Here is an 18,827-nt window from a genome sequence, read left to right on the forward strand (position 1 = left end):
TGGTCATTTTATAAAGTCCAGATATTTAATCTTTTATACTCTACCGTAATAATATATCGCAAGTGAATAACTACAATTATATAATATGCGACTTTAATAACCTTAAGGTTAGTTTTAATAAAACTGCATAAAATAACACTATTTAATATCTTATGATCGTAAATTATATATACACACAATGGCATAAAAGCTTATACAATCAACTTTATAGAAACTGAGAACATATGACAAATAGGTAGAATTAATATTCTACCTAAAAATGAATGGAAAAACAAAGTTGATCTAAACTCTAATATATTTTTATTTTTAAATAATAGTTTATTTTTTAATGTTACATAAAAAGACGAGGAAAGTCGAAGCGGAATACGACCTTTTAACGCTTGAAAATAATACCATTACGTTATAACAGCTTTGTACAATTTATATAAATAATGTATTTTACTTCAATTTCAAAATATACTTATTCAAGTTTGCCTTTAATCCTTCTCCTCAAAAAGAGGAGAGGAGGCCTTTAGCCCAGCAGTGGGACATTCACAGGCTGTTACGGATTACGGAAGTTTGCCTTTAAATCAATTTTGTCAGTTGAACGCGATGCTATGAATAGTTTGGAATGTGGATTCTAACGGCAAAAAATTTGATAACATTATTACAACGATTCTTTTGATTCGCACAATCAAATTTAAATATCCAGTAGATATACCGCAAATTAATGAAATATGATTTTCACATTTATTGAAAAAAAAGTAAACTAACAGGCTGTGAATGTTCTTTTTTATAGTTGAAGTAGGCAAAGCAGATGAAAATTCATTAGTACTTGCCTGGGCTTGAACCCGCGATCGTCGGTTAAGATTCACGCGTTCTAACCACTAGGCTATGTCGGCTCAGATATATTCACAATTTATTTATGTAACGCTTTATTATACGTAGTATAATAATGTATAGAAACAAAAACGAACTAAGTATGAAATCTTATTTCTTGAATAATACTATGAAAGATACGTACAATTTTACAAGCACTAGACTACAATGTAGAACAAGAAAAGCTCTAGATAGATAATAGAATATATTCTATGTTGTATGTATTACAGTCACGTACACAAATACTATACATATATGAATATGTACAAAGATCCTTTTTTCTTGTTTTTGATCGTTCAAACTTCATCAGGATAACGAGAGATGTTTCAACTATTTATTGAAAATTAAAATAAACGTGATAAAAAGAATATAGAGCGTCTGTTGATTTATAGTATATATGTATAGTATATATATATATATATATATATATATATATATATATATATATATATACTGCAAATGCAGCGACATATATATATATATATATATATATATATAATACAAAGTCAATATACTATCGTAACCGATGACCAGTATTATTCTGACGGGTCGGAGTGCAAATTCTAGCATCGTTCATTAATATAACGACCGATTATTTGAGAATCTGACCATGAAGACATTAATGTACAAAATGCAATAAAATATTGTTAACGTTGCCAATAATTTTGTTTTACGCTTGCAACTTACAAACAAATGATGGTATTTATTCAAGCTGTGACGTCACCAGTGCTATTAAAATTGTGATTAACTCTGTGAGAAAATAATAAATTCTTGGAATTATTCTACATTGCTTATAATACCTCCAACAATATCGTTCAATATATAATTATTAATATTAAATAATTAAAAATTTACAAAAGTATTTAACTATATGAATCATAAGGGATTGGGATGTTTCTAAATATCGATCTGAAATTTTCTCTACAACATCCTGTTTTGTCCTTAATCACCTAACCTTTGAGATACTATACTGCTATATATATATCGTTGTAAGCAATGTACCAACAGTACAATAAGCGGTAACATTAATCACAAAGATATCGACGAAAGATTGAGACACAAATACAACTGCTGTGTTTATGATATATATATATACATATACATCATTATAATGCTATATTATTATAATCAAGTTTGCCTCCGAGAAAAGTAACATTTATATTAATTAAATTATATTAAACAGGAACTTAAAACAATATTGTTATAATGTTTTAAGCTTAAAGCTTGAAAACTTGTTATAAATAATAAAAAACATTTTACAATGAAAATCAGTAACATTTATTATATTATTACACATAAAATGTATATAAATTTATAAAAGTCAAAGAAGTATGCGGTAAGCCTGAATAAAATACATATATTAAAAGCTTACAAGTCTTAGATTTATAAATTCCGATATCCGCGAGTGTATAAGGTATCTTATTTATGAGACGATGACCGCGAAAATGCGAACTCGCTGACTTATATAACACTTAGAATATATCCTCGAACTACAAGGCGCATCACTTACTAATCCGTAACTGTGGGGCTATTCATATAAATATTTGACCTTCAAAACCTCTTAACAGGTCTGTATAGGAATCATCTTTCCTTTTACATTTAACGTTAACCGTACACGCTTTGTGTTAAACATATTGATAAATATGGTATTGTCACCTTCTAACAAGTGATAATTAACATCCGAAATTGATCAAATAGCAAAAATGCGAAATCTCAAAGATAAATGAAATTAGAATTAATAGAATATGATATTTATGGTATGAATAATCTTCATACATAAGGACAAAGAATATGATAAACTATTGTAGGGTTGGCACAACGTTACTCTTGTGTATTTAGTGTTGCCTACATCAAAAACATCGTTATCTTGTTACGTTTTATTAACGTCGCAATATTCATAACTATGAATGAATTGTCTAAATAAACTCATAGAAGTTTTAGTAAACAAAATAATTTATGATTTATGTATTAAATAAAATTTACCATAATAAAAATAAAATATATTATAATATATTTCTATTTTAGTTTAGTTAATTTTTAATGTTACAATTTTTTTTAATTTATGACATCACATTACAACCCTGTCCGGTTTCCACGCAGTGCCTTTATTGCGCATTGACAAGAAAATCGGTGCGGGCGTAGCATACACACGATTCAAGATTAGCTGAAGTGGAGGCCATGAACGAGTTCTTCCAACGTTAGAATAGAGACCGAAACAACAAAATTTAAATTCTAAATATTAACAACTCTGCGAAGAAAGGACAAATTAGAACAAGATTATTTAAATATTTATCTACAGTAAAATATTTTAAAATGCATATATTTTGTAAATGCAGAATGAAAATTAGTTTCAACGTAATGTTATAATGAAAGATAATAATAAAAATAGCCATTTTTATAGGATGTTCTATAAATAAGAATCAATTTGATTAAATGTACACGATGTACACTTTTGTGTAAATCCCCATGAATCAACGGTGAATTTGCAACAATTTCCGTTGGTCGAGAGGTGACGCTTACATAATTACACCAGACATAACAAAAGATTTCATAAGAAGTGGCTGCTTGTATATGTTTGTTGCGGAAAAATATAATTACTTAAGTTATTTCTTTGTTTTTCTTTATTGAACAAGTGCATAAATTTAATCATATACCGCTTTTTTACGATAGGAACTTCATTGACGGAGATATTTTCTAATTTCCTACTACCTACATTAAAAAATAAATTATTCGTAAAACAACCTCTATATGACGTGTAATAATAGTAACTTAATGGCGCGTAGTCTGGATTTATATATTTTTGTTTGCAGTTTTCCTCGTCAACATAATAACTGTTGCATAATAATACAAAATCTATATAATTTTCTATGTATGATCTTGGTTAATTAAACTATCAAGATTATTTTATTCAAGATCTTAACTATATCTTGCATACATTTTACAATTAGAACCACGAGTATCAATTAAATACGGCAAAATATTCACAACAAAATTTTCATTTATATTTCTCTATTCTATATGTATTGTCAGACGCCTGAAACTTTTTTTTACCACCACTCAAATAGTACAGATGTCATTTAATTCCGTTTCATTAATAGACAGATTGATTAACAAGGAATGTTAAGGTATCTATAAAATGATAATAATTTTTTATAACGAAATTGATGCATATTTTGTGTTATTTATATAAGTCAGGAAAATCGTGGCACCTGAGAGCTTTCCTTCCTGTGTTTAACTCAGTGTAAGTAAACTTTTATAAAAATTATGTATAATAGAATTGTGCCTCGTATAGAACTTTAAAGAAAAATCCGTAATCCGTATATAGATAGGTAGGCCGTCACGGGTCTCTAGTATGTTATAAGACATGCAAAGGAATTCAAAAGAAGTACTCATACGTATCAATTCCAATACGATCAGGAAACACTTAAGATATGCGGTGACAATGACTGGTAGCTATTATGCTAAAACAACCTTGCATAGATTAAACCGGGCTGAAAAAATAATCTAGACGACTCGAATAAAATGAATTGATATTAAACATTCAAATTGAGTGTTAAGTTGAGTTTTTGAGAGTGCTTCAAATAGCTTTTTGCTACTCAAAACATATCCATTTTAAATTGGCCGTCGTGGAATTAGGCTCTACAAGATATTTTGGTATGTAAGCTTACTTTATAAGGTTAGGCGATTATTAAAATAATTGTAGTCAAGTAATATACATATTCACATCTCTAGTTAACATTACAGCCCGCTTTTGTTCCTAAGCCAGTATACATCAGAGCAGCCACTCGTGAATCGTGACAATTTTTTTAACTGTCAACTTAAATTGCGCGCATAGTCCTTGCTTATTCTTCCTCTCACCACCACTACATATACTACATACCTTCTTGGAGTTTCCAAATTTGGTTGGTCGAAAGAGTATTAATATGAATAGTAAGCAATCAAAGCCTTTTGTTCAAATGGAAAAATAAATAAGACCTTTGATATTTCTCTGTAACAAGAAGAATTTAATTCATTCATATTCAGTGAAAAACAAAATTAATAATAATTTAAGACCATAACCATAAAGTTGATTAATCGTGTCTGTTTATTTAAATTTGTATCGTAATCAATTTGTCATGTCCATAAATTTAATAATTATAATATGTCATTTCATAACTACCATTTAGTTAAATATGATTTCCAGAACACAAGCATATATCAATAAAATAATATTTCCAAATAGTTTAAAGCAGTTCTTATCTCTACAGCTTATCTTTTATACAAAGCAGTAATACTTTATATTATATATATATATATATATACCGCAATTTATACTATTTATTCGTAAATGTAACTTGTTATTTAAATCATTATATAATTTTATAATTAAATAAAATTGTTCCCGCTATTAATATTCAAGTTCAGAGCGAGTATGGTGATTTTTTTTTAAATAATTGTTATTAATTTTATACATTTTGATTTCAAATTTAGAAGTATTTGTATTGCTTAGTAGCGATACATCATGTATACATTAATATACATATGTACCTTATAAGTTAATTCTTGACATTTTATTGCAAGCTATGGCGTCTCATAAATAATTCGATTAATCATTGCAGGTGTATCAGTTTGTTGTCTTTATCTAAATACGGTCTCGTCTCTATAAGTATTGAACGAATACGTAAGACAAATCAGCTGTTAACCAAGTTGTTTCACTTTAAAATTATTCTTCACTGCTTTAGATTATAAATACAATACGGACAGCAGCTCATACAATCTCAGGTTAAAATCACGGTGCGAGCCAATATTAATCGTAATAATAAATACTAGATTATTCTATCGAAATGCTTAGTTGCAGGTCAGAGTAAGGTAGTTGATTATCACGTGACTTAAAAATCACGTTAAGCCGTTGGTATTGATCTATCTGGTCATGTCGACTGCTTGAACTTTGAGAATGAGAAAATAAGATGTGAAACTGTTGCTGTGCATATACTTGCAATATCACCTATACAATTGACTAATTTCTACTATAATTTACGCAAATGTCGAAAAAGAGGATATCATAAACAAAATATATTAAAAATAAAAATAAGATTTTATATTTGTTGATTTATATGATACGTCTAAAGCTTACTAATCATAAAGTATCTCGAAACGTAACAAAATCAATGCGTATCAGACCGCCCACATATAATAATAAATGCGTGTTTACATATACATGTAACAGTTGATAAATAGTTAAACAATATCGTGCAGAATACAAAGGGCTATTAATGTGTCGACTTTATGTATTTTTCTATCCATGAGCTCCTGCACGAGTCATATGCTCTTACGTGTGAATAGTTGTAAGTAATAAGCCACACTAACGGTTATATTTTATACTTTTAACTGGTAAAATCTTGTGAAAATAGTAATAATAATTTATTGTAAAAATAAATATTCCGTAAATTGAACTATTACATATTATGAAAGATGTTTTATTAAATCGAGAAACGGATTGCAATTATATTTATATAAATTAATCAAAGTGATTTATTTAAATAATCGTTAACAAATAACTTATAATATTTGTTTGTTTTTATATGTTTTATTTGTTGATACAGCTCACATATGTACGTGGGAGTGACCCTGTTTCACAGAAGAATAATATTTTCATAATAATCTGACTTTTGCTTTTGTCTTTTTCCATAAACTGCATATTTTAAGACAATTTACTCGAGGACTTAAATAAGCGCACACTAATCATAATTAGAAATAGCTATTGTACAAATCAGAACCTAATCATTGAAATGGTAGCAAAAATGATTGCAGAATCTCCCTTTAAATGGCTAATAATATATTGCTGACTGCCTTGTTGGTCTAGTGGCTTGATGTACGGCCGCAGACCGGAGGTCCTGGGTTCAATTCCCAGGTCGGTCCAATAAAAAATGTTATTATTTTTTTCTGTCAGAAAATTCTCAGTAGCAGCCCGGAGTCTGAGAGTTGGAAGTGTGTACATTCCCGTACCTCGGAAAGCACGTAAAGCCGTTGGTCCTGCACCTGAACTCTTTCCAATCGTGTCGGATTGCCGTCCCATCGGATTATGAGAGTTAGGGAATTGAGAGTGCACCTGTGTTTACGCACACACTAGTGCACCATAATGTCTCCTGCGTAGTTATGTAATCACTCTTGAGATTGGTCTCCGTGGCCGAAATCGGTCTGGAGGACGTTATTATAATATATTGCTTGTTTAATTAATTACATTTACTAGACATTAGACGAGTAAAAAAGGAGCATTGAAATTAAATCAATACTTTATTCAACATAGAAGCTTAAACTTGTTTATTAATAACCCACCGGTTCGGAAAAGAAATACCCTAACCTGAGAAGAACCGGCGAAAGAAACTCATTAATTACACATTTTAAGATTTGTATTTGTAAAAGCTTATAAATATATTTAAAAAAAAACAGTTGTTAAGCAAGTTCTTTAAGTTTAGGATCATGTTTTACTGCTAATAAATTATTTTAATTAATGTAGATAATACTGGTCAGTATAGATGGCTATAATAGGATTTACTTGATATTTTAATTGTTCCTAGTCCCTTAGAAATTAAAACCATTTTTTAGTCTTTCGAGTTCCCGCATAATCTGGATAACCTAACTTGGTTTTAATACATTGTAGTAATTATTATTATATTTAGTGTATTTATATTTGTAATTTAATTTATCTTTTTCGATCTATAGTAATTAATAATCTATATAATCTATGTAAATTATATCTCGGATAAGATAAATTATCTTATCCGAGATGTCAGAATAAAGAACTCTTACAAGTCCTTAGTGTTTTGTTAAAATAAGTATCGTATTCGTAATCGCTTATTATATTTATTTCTACTTTAATATTTTATTTAACTAGTTGAAACATTATGTATGTTACGTAATGCTTAGCACTAACTTATAATTTAACTGTTTTGTATTACCATTCAAATTATAATATTTCGATAAAAACTATAAGAGCAAAATAGAAACATTTGCAACCCATTCAAGTTTCTGTCTCTTAAAAGAGGAAGTAATATACAACAGACAAAAATAATTATATTATTTTGTACTTTTAAAATATTGTTTTGACATGATTATCCTTCCGCTAACAATTTCCGTGTACTAAAATTAAGCAGGCAGGAACTTTACAGAAACAATGACGCAAAATGGTTTAAAAGTTAAAAGCTAGCGATTTGCTCTGTCAATTATGTAAGCAGCCTGTTTTTTATAATTGAAATACCTCGGGTTTTCCGACTTCTTTTACTGTACTGTGCTGACCACTTGCGTATTTTAGATTGTTAGGAGCATTAAGCAGATGGCATTCAATCCACGGCCGTCAATAACGGAATTTCCTACATTCATATATATTTTATAAATGGTAATATAAAAAGGAAACGTTCCGTGGGTGTAATTGAATGCAATGTGGTATTACATCACGCAAAATTCAAATGTTTTGGCGATCGCATATAGCAAGTATAAATTTAATCGGTGTTTATATTTTATTAAATCGAAACGCTCGCTAACACAGGTAAATTCTTAATAATAAGAATATAAAATCTAAAAACTTTGAACTTCCTGTCCAGTTCAAAGCAATAACCGCATAAACATAAGTTTGTTTCATCTTTCTGGCAAATTCCAACGTACCTGAATAATTATATCGATATCATAAAACATTCAATTTCCGAGAAGGCGAAGCGATATCGACCATTTGATTTAGTATAAACAAATAATTAAATGATTTATTAAAACAGTAAAGAAAATTATTTAAGATATAAATATAATTAATGGTATAGTAAATGACACGTCAGTTATATACTTTTTGCCATAATCACCATTAGTATAATCACCAAAGTATATTCATGAAATTATTTGTTGTATTTAATTATTATTTATAACAATCACATTTAAAATCCCTAGTTTCTTATTTAATTGAATTATAATTTAGTATAATTATATTAAAGTTGTGCTACAGCAGAATATATTTTATAAAAATAATAAAAGATAAACGAAAAAAATTACCTACTTCGTTACTTTGAATAGGCACTTGTATAATAAAAATACAAATATAAAAATTTGAGAAAAATGATTAAATGTACCCCCAATTATAGGAGAACAAAACATGCATATGAATAGTATTGATACTTATTACATAATATAAAAATCAATTAAACAAATGAAATTAAACTAAAAAGACCAACTAAACTAAAACTTTATATAAATATATAAATATAAATATAAAAAATATATATTATATAAATATAAAAAAAATAAGAATTTATCTGTTATTGTATAAATATTTTGCTATGTATCTATGTTAGTTCACATACATATATACAATTGTATATTACAAATGCGTGTGATGATAAAATTATAACAACTTAATAGAGAATGTTTTGCTCAAATATAATTAACAATTTAATGTGTTCAAGAGAAAATTCAATCTCACAAATCTCATTCGGGAGTGCCAACGTTTTGGTATTGCAAAACACAGTAATAAACGTAGTCATTACAAGGCGTACTTGTTGCAACAGTTTTATACCGCAAAATGCGTGCGCTTCCAGGCGAATTCGGAAAGTAATGAATGGAAGTTCAATGCCATCGATTCCGATATGAAACGTAATCTGACGGTTCGAATAACAACATGCCAAGTTGTTACAAGGGCAATGTCTCCCTCCTAAAGAGAGTGGTTTATATAAAATCTTATATTTTTTATTATTACTACGCTATCACGCCGGTCCGTTCGTGTGACACAAACATACTTGAAGAATGTATTGGCCTGTAATTATTTTTTAAATTGTAATAAATAAATTAACCTTTAATGCCAAATTTCTCTTTTAATTTTTATGTTAAGGAAAATAGTATAAAAGTTTAAAAAAATAGTTTACTGTTTAACTGTATAATTATCGCGATATGCTTTGTTTAATCATAATCCGATAATATTTTTGAATGTAAATTTTCATGCTATTACAAAATATTATATATATTTATTGATACATAAATTATTCAAATGAAATCAATTATTTACATAATACACAGTATTAAAGCTATTAACACGCCTTATTATCAATTGATTGCGAATAATAACTAGAATAATTACGACAAATGCTATATCAACTTATTCATACAACAATTTAGATTGATTGTACGTCTATATTATTTTATATGACATATAATAGTATAATATGTCTGTAATATCAAACTATCTATATCCATTTATATCTATAAGTCATCACTAATTCCCTTCCGCAGCTTCGGCCGCGTGTGAGGGATGGCAGGTGTTATACCAATATCCTTTTCTATAGACTTCGGACACTGTGTATGCAAAGTTTCATGTTAACGATTAAATAGTTAAGTCGTGAAGGCGTAACAAATAAACTCACGTTCGCATTTATAGTATTACTGATTAAGACAAAGATATTAATTGAAAAAAAATAATGTGTGCAAAAATAATAAGGTAAAATAAAAATAAAGTACTAACAATAAATATTCGTCAATCACAATTTTTAGATTTTTATGCCTTTTTTTATATTTCGATCGATTCGATCTTCATAAATACTTACATTTCTTTATTTATTACTGTAAACGATTTTATTCTACGTTTAAAAATGAAGCTTTATAATCTTGTTTGAAGGGAGAGTGAGTCAGTCATATGCACATGACACAAAACGTCTTAGTTCCGAAGATAGTCGGCGCTTTGAAGGTTTCACAGCTCGGATTAGCCTGCACCTACTTTTTACTCTGTCGGTGTGTATGGCGGTAGATTACGAACATAAGACGTCCCTTTTCAAAAGTTTTTAAGGGGTAAAGAAAAATGTATACATAAAACTTTATATTATAATTTTTATTAAGCATATACTCACACAAAAAATCGCGCACAGACAAACTTAACAAAATATTGGACAGTAGTAACAGTAGGTAGTTAAGATTAAAAAAAAATATTCTTGTTTTGACCTCGAAATTTTAATTACAATGGACTCTTACTAGTTCTAAAAATAAGTGCTAAAATCGTTGAATTGTCGCTCAATAAATAATATTATAAATAATCAAAGCATATAGACCGCTTTTTCACTTTATTGCACTTAATGTATGCAGTATTGCAACAAATACAAAAATATGACGCAGTTATCTTCAAGCTATCTGTTGACTGACGTAAATTAAACATTACATACTTATAAATATAACGTAAAAACAACAAACAAATCGAGAATGTTGATTTTAAAGTTAAAGTTATTTTAATCATTACGTAATACGAAATAAATACTCGTTCGTGTACAGTACATTATTGTTTTTATTTGGTTTACAGGTAAACTATATATTACCTTATTTGCAGTAGATACGCGTTAATTCAAGTAATAGAAATAAATATATTTGTAATAAACCTCTCCCTCTCCTTTTAAATACTAAGTTCCTAATTATAATAAAAACCACATTTTTCATCATGTTAAATGAAAACTTTAGGACGTATATATATTTATATATTTCAGCAATAAATCATGATATAATATAATACGCAAAAGCTTGAAACAATTATAAGAATTTATATTTTATTCAAGCTCTTTAATACAGTTTTTAAACGTCATTATACAAGATTAAATATAAATACACGGGTTGTTCTTGTTTCTTGTTTATTTGTGGGTGATTTCTAGCTAAGGAGCTGGCGATCAAAATTTGTATTTGATTTGCTCATGTCGCAGACACTATGAATAGTTATAATTCTGCTATAAGAAACGCCAAGGTAGCGCTGCATTTTCAATTGACAACGCTTTGAATTGGTAAAATGGGGTAGTATATTATATGCTCGTGTCTGTCTTTGACGCTGAAGTTCAGGTTCAGATTCAGTTCAGGCGACGAAAATCGTAGAGACTGACAAGACTCTGACTTTTATAGTATTGTCTTTAAGAGTTATAAGAACATTTATGATATGCACTCATGGCCGACCTGAATTGTTCAGTTATAGACATGGACTATGTCATTGATAAAAGACAAAAACGGTCTTCCGGAATGTTGCCTCTGCTGTGTTTATATACAGCGCTTCAAAAAAGTCGAAAAGTAGATGTGCAATATAATTTGCTCATATTTGCCTCTTGAATGTTTACATTACTTATTACAACGAAGAAAATCGAAAAGCCGCCTTCGTCTCTGATTTTCTAAAGACAGACCATTTAAATTATTTAAAAAAAAAACTCATTTTGAGAAGGCTTTTAGATGTTTTTACTTAATGTAAAATTTAATCGAGCCATATCAAAAATAGATTTTAAATGTCCGTCTATAATGATTAAAATCACTGAGCAATCTAACTATCTCCTAATTTTTTTCGGAGAGTCTTGACGAATCGAATGGACATTAATCAACTGGACGTATTTAATTAACTGGACTAAATCGATTCGTATAGATCCGAACTTGAATTACTATTGATATGAAACATGAGCAAATTATATACCGAAATGCTCGTCAGCTCCCTAGCCATAAAGCAAAAGAAAAACTGTGCAGTTATCATTTTATACTTATTAAAATTTCTAAATGTCAGATATGTTTAATCAGTCATTTTATAATAAAATATACTCGTAGACCTATATCCATTATTAATATTACTCGAAATATACTTACTCGAAGTATTTTCATACTCTGTATATTTAAATATATAAAATTATGTAGAAAATAATCTTCTTCGTTTTGAACTTTTTCAATATGAGTTTTAAATGTATTCCTAAGCGAAAGTAACAGTACTTGTAGGTTTCATTATAAATAAAAATTAAGATCCGATCGGCTTTCTAAAAGACGACGCGTTTACGATAGCTTAATTATTCGCCATCTTTCGAAGTTATTGGAACCTTGTGCCGAATAAACTCGTATGAGACTAATATATTATTTTAGATACACAATTTGGTCAATGACTTTTGTAAAAGTATCAGAGCATTAAAGCCTTCATCGATTGCGAAAACACTTGCCCATAGGCTATAACATATTATAATCCATGTGTGCACTTGTATTGACGCTATTATAGTATAGTAACAGCCTGTCAATGTCCCACTGCTGGGCTAAGGCCTTCTCTCCCTTTTTGAGGAGAAGGTTTGGAGCTTATTCCGCCACTTTCACCGTCAAGCACGTGCTGTGCTGTTTCATGTACTGCTTAATATCTGTGGTTATAATTCATCTAGTTATAACCACAAATTAAGCACATGAAAATTCAGTGGTGCTTGATTAAGATTCACGCATTCTAATCTGGTCCATCTCATTGATATGTAAATATATACATATTTTGTATGTTGATGTTTACTGTTATTATTTTAAATGTGTTAGTTTTCTTTGGCGTAATTAAAATTTACTAATAAACATTTAGTATGTCTTACAATTGCAAAAGTAATCATAAACTATAATAATGTATACATTTTGTCTTTTTTTTATAAATTTTATTCATTATACAAAGTCCTTAATTTTATATAGTCTCTAGCGTATTTATATATATACTTTATGACTTCATATTTGATTTTAAGAGCAATCAGATAAGTTTATCGGAAACTTCTTTAAAAATCATATAAGGCAACATTCCCACTTTTAAATTATGAAAATTGTCATAGTTGTATTAACAGAGTATATATATATATATATGGTCACTGGTTATGTGAGTCTTAATTATTAAAGATTTACTTACGTATAAATGTGACTTAGTATCCTATATATTTTAGTATATCCTATCTTGATTCAGAATCGTATTTTCTTTACACGATACAAATAAAAGTTTCAATATTCACATGTACTTTATATTTTACTTATCATTCCCTATTGAAACATAATTGTCGATCAGTTTGCATTTGATATTTAATTTATGTTATTTATAATAAATGTAGTACTAATTTTATATTACTTTACTTTATATTTAATAAAGTGTGGTGTACAATAGTACACCAAACCACAAAGAGAAAAATACAAAACATGTATACTGCCTAAATAAATGTACAATTATGGCGACCTTATCCGCTACATAGCGATCTCTTCCAGGCAACCAACGGTGTAAGTTATTACTGATAGGATATGAGGTAGGTAGTGGTATGAATAAAATAATATTAATATTAATATTATTTTATTCATTATTATATAATTATATAATAATTAATTAAAACAAAACCAATATTGTTTGTTTTACGAGCAAATCTTACATATTATTTTTTTATAATATCGTCGACTACTGTGTATGCTTAAATTAATTTGAAAACAATTAGATTTTTAACTATTTTTGAAAGTAAACATTGAGTCTTGATTTTTGGGAATAGACGTAGATTAAAGTATTAAACACTTTCTGCCTTTCTTAGGATTAGAACCTTATGGTCTTTGGTCTATGACCCTCATTTGTTGCACTTACAAGTATTATTCAACGCTTTAGTCATTATTTTACGATACATTTATAATTATTATAAGTCCATTAAAAGATACACGCGATATATTTCACCAATAACATATTAACAATGTTGAACATTAGCTTGTATGCTCCTTCAATTATAGGAGACAACAGCATTTACTAATTGCTAAGGCTTTGTGCAATCCCGTCTGTGCATGAAGCACTCATCAGATATCCTGCCGCTAAACAGCAATACTAAGCATTGTTGCGTTCCGATTAAAAGGATGAGTGAGCTAGTGTAACTACAGGCACAAGGGACATAACATCTTCGTTCACAAGGTTGGTGGCCCATAGGCGATGTAAGGCCCATAGGCGATGTAAGGCCCATTTACCCGTCCGCCTACCCAGACAGGCTTGCACAATGCCCTATGTACCACCAAGTATTTTTTTCTTCTTTATTATTAACGAATTATAGCAATGAACACGGAACTACTAGCTAAAATTATTGTTAAACCAGCCACGATTTATAAATTACGTTATTTTTAATATCAAGAATTTAATGTCACTTAATATATTTTTATTTTAAATAACTATAATTTTTTTAAAGTAAATCTGTAAATGAAATATTATTTTAAATATATTTCATTTATTTATATATAAATGAAAGAAAACTCATATCTCATATATGAGTTTTCTTTCATTTATAAAGTATGAAGTATGAAGAGCGAATTTATGAAAGGAATAAATATTAAACCTATATATATTTATGAATTAGCATAATAAGTATCTGACTAGCATAACGAGGTTTTCTATGGTACTGTCAGTCTGTTAACAACCTACCGGTACTAATTATAATTGTGCAGAAAGGTAAAATTCTTATAAACCTCTTTATCATAAGTTAAATGGAATAAAAATAATATTAATTTGCAATTTGCATTCTTTACAAATTGTTTCCCGTTAAACAGATGCAAAATAAAATAATTTTTGAAAAAAATGAAAAAAATTGAATGGAAAAACATCTTTTTTTTTTTTAATTTATATGAATGCGGAAGTTTTGTTATTTATCTGTTATTACATATTACATAAGATTAATCAGCTTAATTTATTTTATATTTTCGTATTGACAAATTAACCGCTTACTATAATAGTCTTTTATTTATTTTTTACATTCTAGATCTATAATGATAACTAGTAAGGTAAAATATTGAATTTCGTAAGCTTCGTTACTACAGGTAATATCCTACATTAGATACTTTATTAAGTACTTATAACAAAAAAATCTATAACGTCTATTTTAGATCTAATTTGTCTATTCTAAATTTTCCAAATAATAATTTGTCGTTGCACGGTATCACGCCACAAGATTGATTGGTTGATAAGAAACTGGACACTACACTGTACTTGAATATCGATACTTAAAACTTCTATTATAAATTGTTACAGAAATAAGAAGTACCTAACATTCGATCTGAAGTGGAGAAAAGTCACTTCAACACGATCTATTGTGGCAAATCTAGTTCAAGCAAATGTTACACGGATCATAATCGACCCTCACAAAACTTTCACTTAAGGGTCGTTATAAATTCGTTGCGTTTTCCTTCTGACATAAAGTTTCTAAAGACATCAGCTAAAGAGGTCAATAGAATCATATTAACATTATCTAGAAGGGCTGTGAAGTGCCTAGTTAGTTTAGTGATCACACGTTCCTCGATCTCAATAACAGTTCGCGATTATAAAAGACATTTGTTTTTTCTGGCAATAAATTCTCAGTATTAGTATGGAGTTAAGAAGTTAACAGTGATACATTAACGTGTCTCAAAGAACACGTAACGCTCCTTTGTTAAGGGCCTGCATCTGATCTTTCACCGGTCTTGTCATTATTCTGTCTGGTGGTTTGCTTTGGTTTCTGTAGTTGCACACACTAATATTTCGATAGTAAAAATAAAGACATTTTATGATTTAGCTAATCATATGCCTAAAATTTATAGTACAATAATAATTATGATTTTAACCACGATTTTATTTACTTAAGTATTTTGTGATAAATTTTCTTAAGCGCTGTTAAAAACTCGTTCAAGGAAGGCTGTTTATGTTTCGTTATATTGTATAGGGGGGAGCGTCAGTGATTTCAAGGTTAAAAAATTAAAACATGATTTTTAACGCAGAAGGGGCAAGTTAGTATATTAATATTACAATAACTGCTTCAAAAGTTAAAAAAGGATAAACCTTGATTGAAAAATTAAATTATTCCGTAGGCTAGCTATGCTGTATCCGTTAAGTAATTAACATGTTTAAAAGAGCGCTGGAGATAAAAATGTACGGCGTAGATGCTAAATGAATACAACTAACTCATTCAATTTAATCAAGCTAATGTATAAAAATATTTCGAATAGAAACAGGGCATGATTTAATTATTTATACTTGTACACATGTCATACATTTTAAAAATTGTAATAGAGAATACATATTCCTAATAAATCCTTTTAGCGTTAGTCATACAGAAAACGCATAAAATAAGAATCTTAATCAAGAAGGTATTTAATTCTATGCAATACTTGCATCATAATCAATATGATTTAAATGCTAAAATACAAGGATTTTTCATTGTACTTCAAGAACAGGTAAAATTATCTAAATTACAATTATTTTTTAATTATAACTTATTAATTGTAGTATAATTAGGTTAATTTCTAAGACTCATTTAAATATATTACTCTCCGTTTTCCGTTTTGTTACACATTTTTATGCACTTAACAACACAACAATAACCACATATTTATTTCATGATAAAATAAAGATAAAATAATATATTTGGGTGGTCTACTAGTCTGTGTTCATTTAAATGAAATTGCAATATCATAATTTCAGCTTTGTTCTTATAAATATTTAATTACACTACATATGATTTAACTAGTAGTCAAAACTTACCTGGATTTATCTTCAACACTATTAGGGAAGTAGTTGCACCGAAATACAATTTTTTTTTTTACGAACGGCTTAAAGGCTGATGACCGAAAGCAAATCTTTACTACAAACAGGTAACGAGCGACAATGCGCGGGTCACTAGCGGATAAACTTGCAATGTGCGCGCGCGCCTCTATCAACCGCCTATATATCTCGATCATTGTGACGTCATCTCACTACGATAACTTGTACATATCATTAAATCACCAAAAACGTGCTATATCTAATTTCCTGGCGATTTCTGTGTTAAATATTTATTTATTTTGATTTTGATATATAAACATTAAGCGATAGCATAGACAATAGAACTAGAAATAAATTAATTAATAATTATCATTTACAAAAAAAAAGTAATTAAAATATATATACATATCAGTTCATAAGCTCTACGGATAGGAGAAACCGTTTGTCTTAATTACTATTTTTCTGGTAAGTGGTAGATGTATTAAAAATCAAATCCGAAGTATAATTTGTGAAAGTTTGCAATTGTACAATGTAATGTATATTTTCCTTGAAATTAAAGATACTCAAAACGCATCACACATCAAAACTACATTTGTTTTTTTTGTCAATTCCATGCAAATTACCAACTGCATTTGGACAAAGATAAAATTTTAATGTTCATCATACGATTTTTTTTCGTCTGCTTTTACGAACAAGAAAACCTTTATCTGCCGCGATTAAACTTTCACGCATTTTTTTAAACACCTATTTAAGATTTATGATAATGCATTCGTACGATATTTATATAAAGTCTTCCTTCCTTTAAATTTGTAATAACGAGTTTTTAGACTAAGCATTTGTATCAAATTCAAATAATTTCATTACTACCGACAGACATTTATGTTTGTGTATTTGCGATATATACAACTATAAAAACTAATATTTTATTTTGCTACAGTTCGCTAACTATCTCTCGACATCGCTCAAAAGTAATATAATTAATAATATTTTTATAAACTTTATCCACGTGTACTGAATATTATTACTCGTAACCTTTTGCTATTATAAAGTGTGATTTTATAAGTGATAAAAAGAGTTTAAACATTGATTGAAATAGTCCAGACATATCGCATAACAGTGTTTAAAAATCAATTGCAACAATTGCAATATTTAATATGAGAGCATTTTATTTTTTACAGATATAACTTCTTTGTATTTATTGTTATAAAAATTCACTTTTGAATCTTCATGTTTCAGGATTAAATTAAATGCCAAGCTACCAGTTAGGTGTAGATGTAGATTGTGTATCGAGAAGAACCGACAGAAAACTCGGTAGTTACACTTTTCCTCAAATAAAATACATATCAACTAAACTATTTTATAATCAACATATTTATATATCTGTTAAAAATATTTTATATACATAATAAAAACAAGTAACTAAGCAACTATAAATTGTTACAATAAAAATAATTTATAATAACTTTTAAGAAAATTTCATTTATATTTAGTAAAGTTTAAAAGAAAGTAGGGGACTGTATATACGTGAAATATTTTTTATATATTAATATTAAAATATTATTTTTTTAATGTGTTGTCTATGAATTGTTAATTTTAACATGCGTCAAATCCTTATTATTAAGTAAGGAATTTTAATTGTAGCATAAACAAACGTATTATTCTACGATTATTCAAGTTATATCTTATTCATACGTTATTATAAATCACA

General features: G+C 28.4%; 1 protein-coding gene across 1 annotated transcript in view; it reads right to left on the minus strand.

Annotated features, from left to right (window-relative positions):
• The window catches only part of LOC126768831 (elongation of very long chain fatty acids protein AAEL008004), a 30,384-nt gene extending 13,116 nt beyond the window's left edge, over window positions 1-17,268 (minus strand). Inside the window, exon 1 of the mRNA XM_050487179.1 lies at window positions 17,120-17,268. The gene's annotated coding sequence lies outside the window, so the exon portion shown is untranslated. The remainder of the gene's footprint in view (window positions 1-17,119) is intronic.
• Window positions 17,269-18,827: the final 1,559 nt, after the last annotated feature.

The sequence above is a fragment of the Nymphalis io genome, chromosome 5 (genome assembly GCF_905147045.1).
Source record: "Nymphalis io chromosome 5, ilAglIoxx1.1, whole genome shotgun sequence".
Taxonomy (NCBI): domain Eukaryota; kingdom Metazoa; phylum Arthropoda; class Insecta; order Lepidoptera; family Nymphalidae; genus Nymphalis; species Nymphalis io.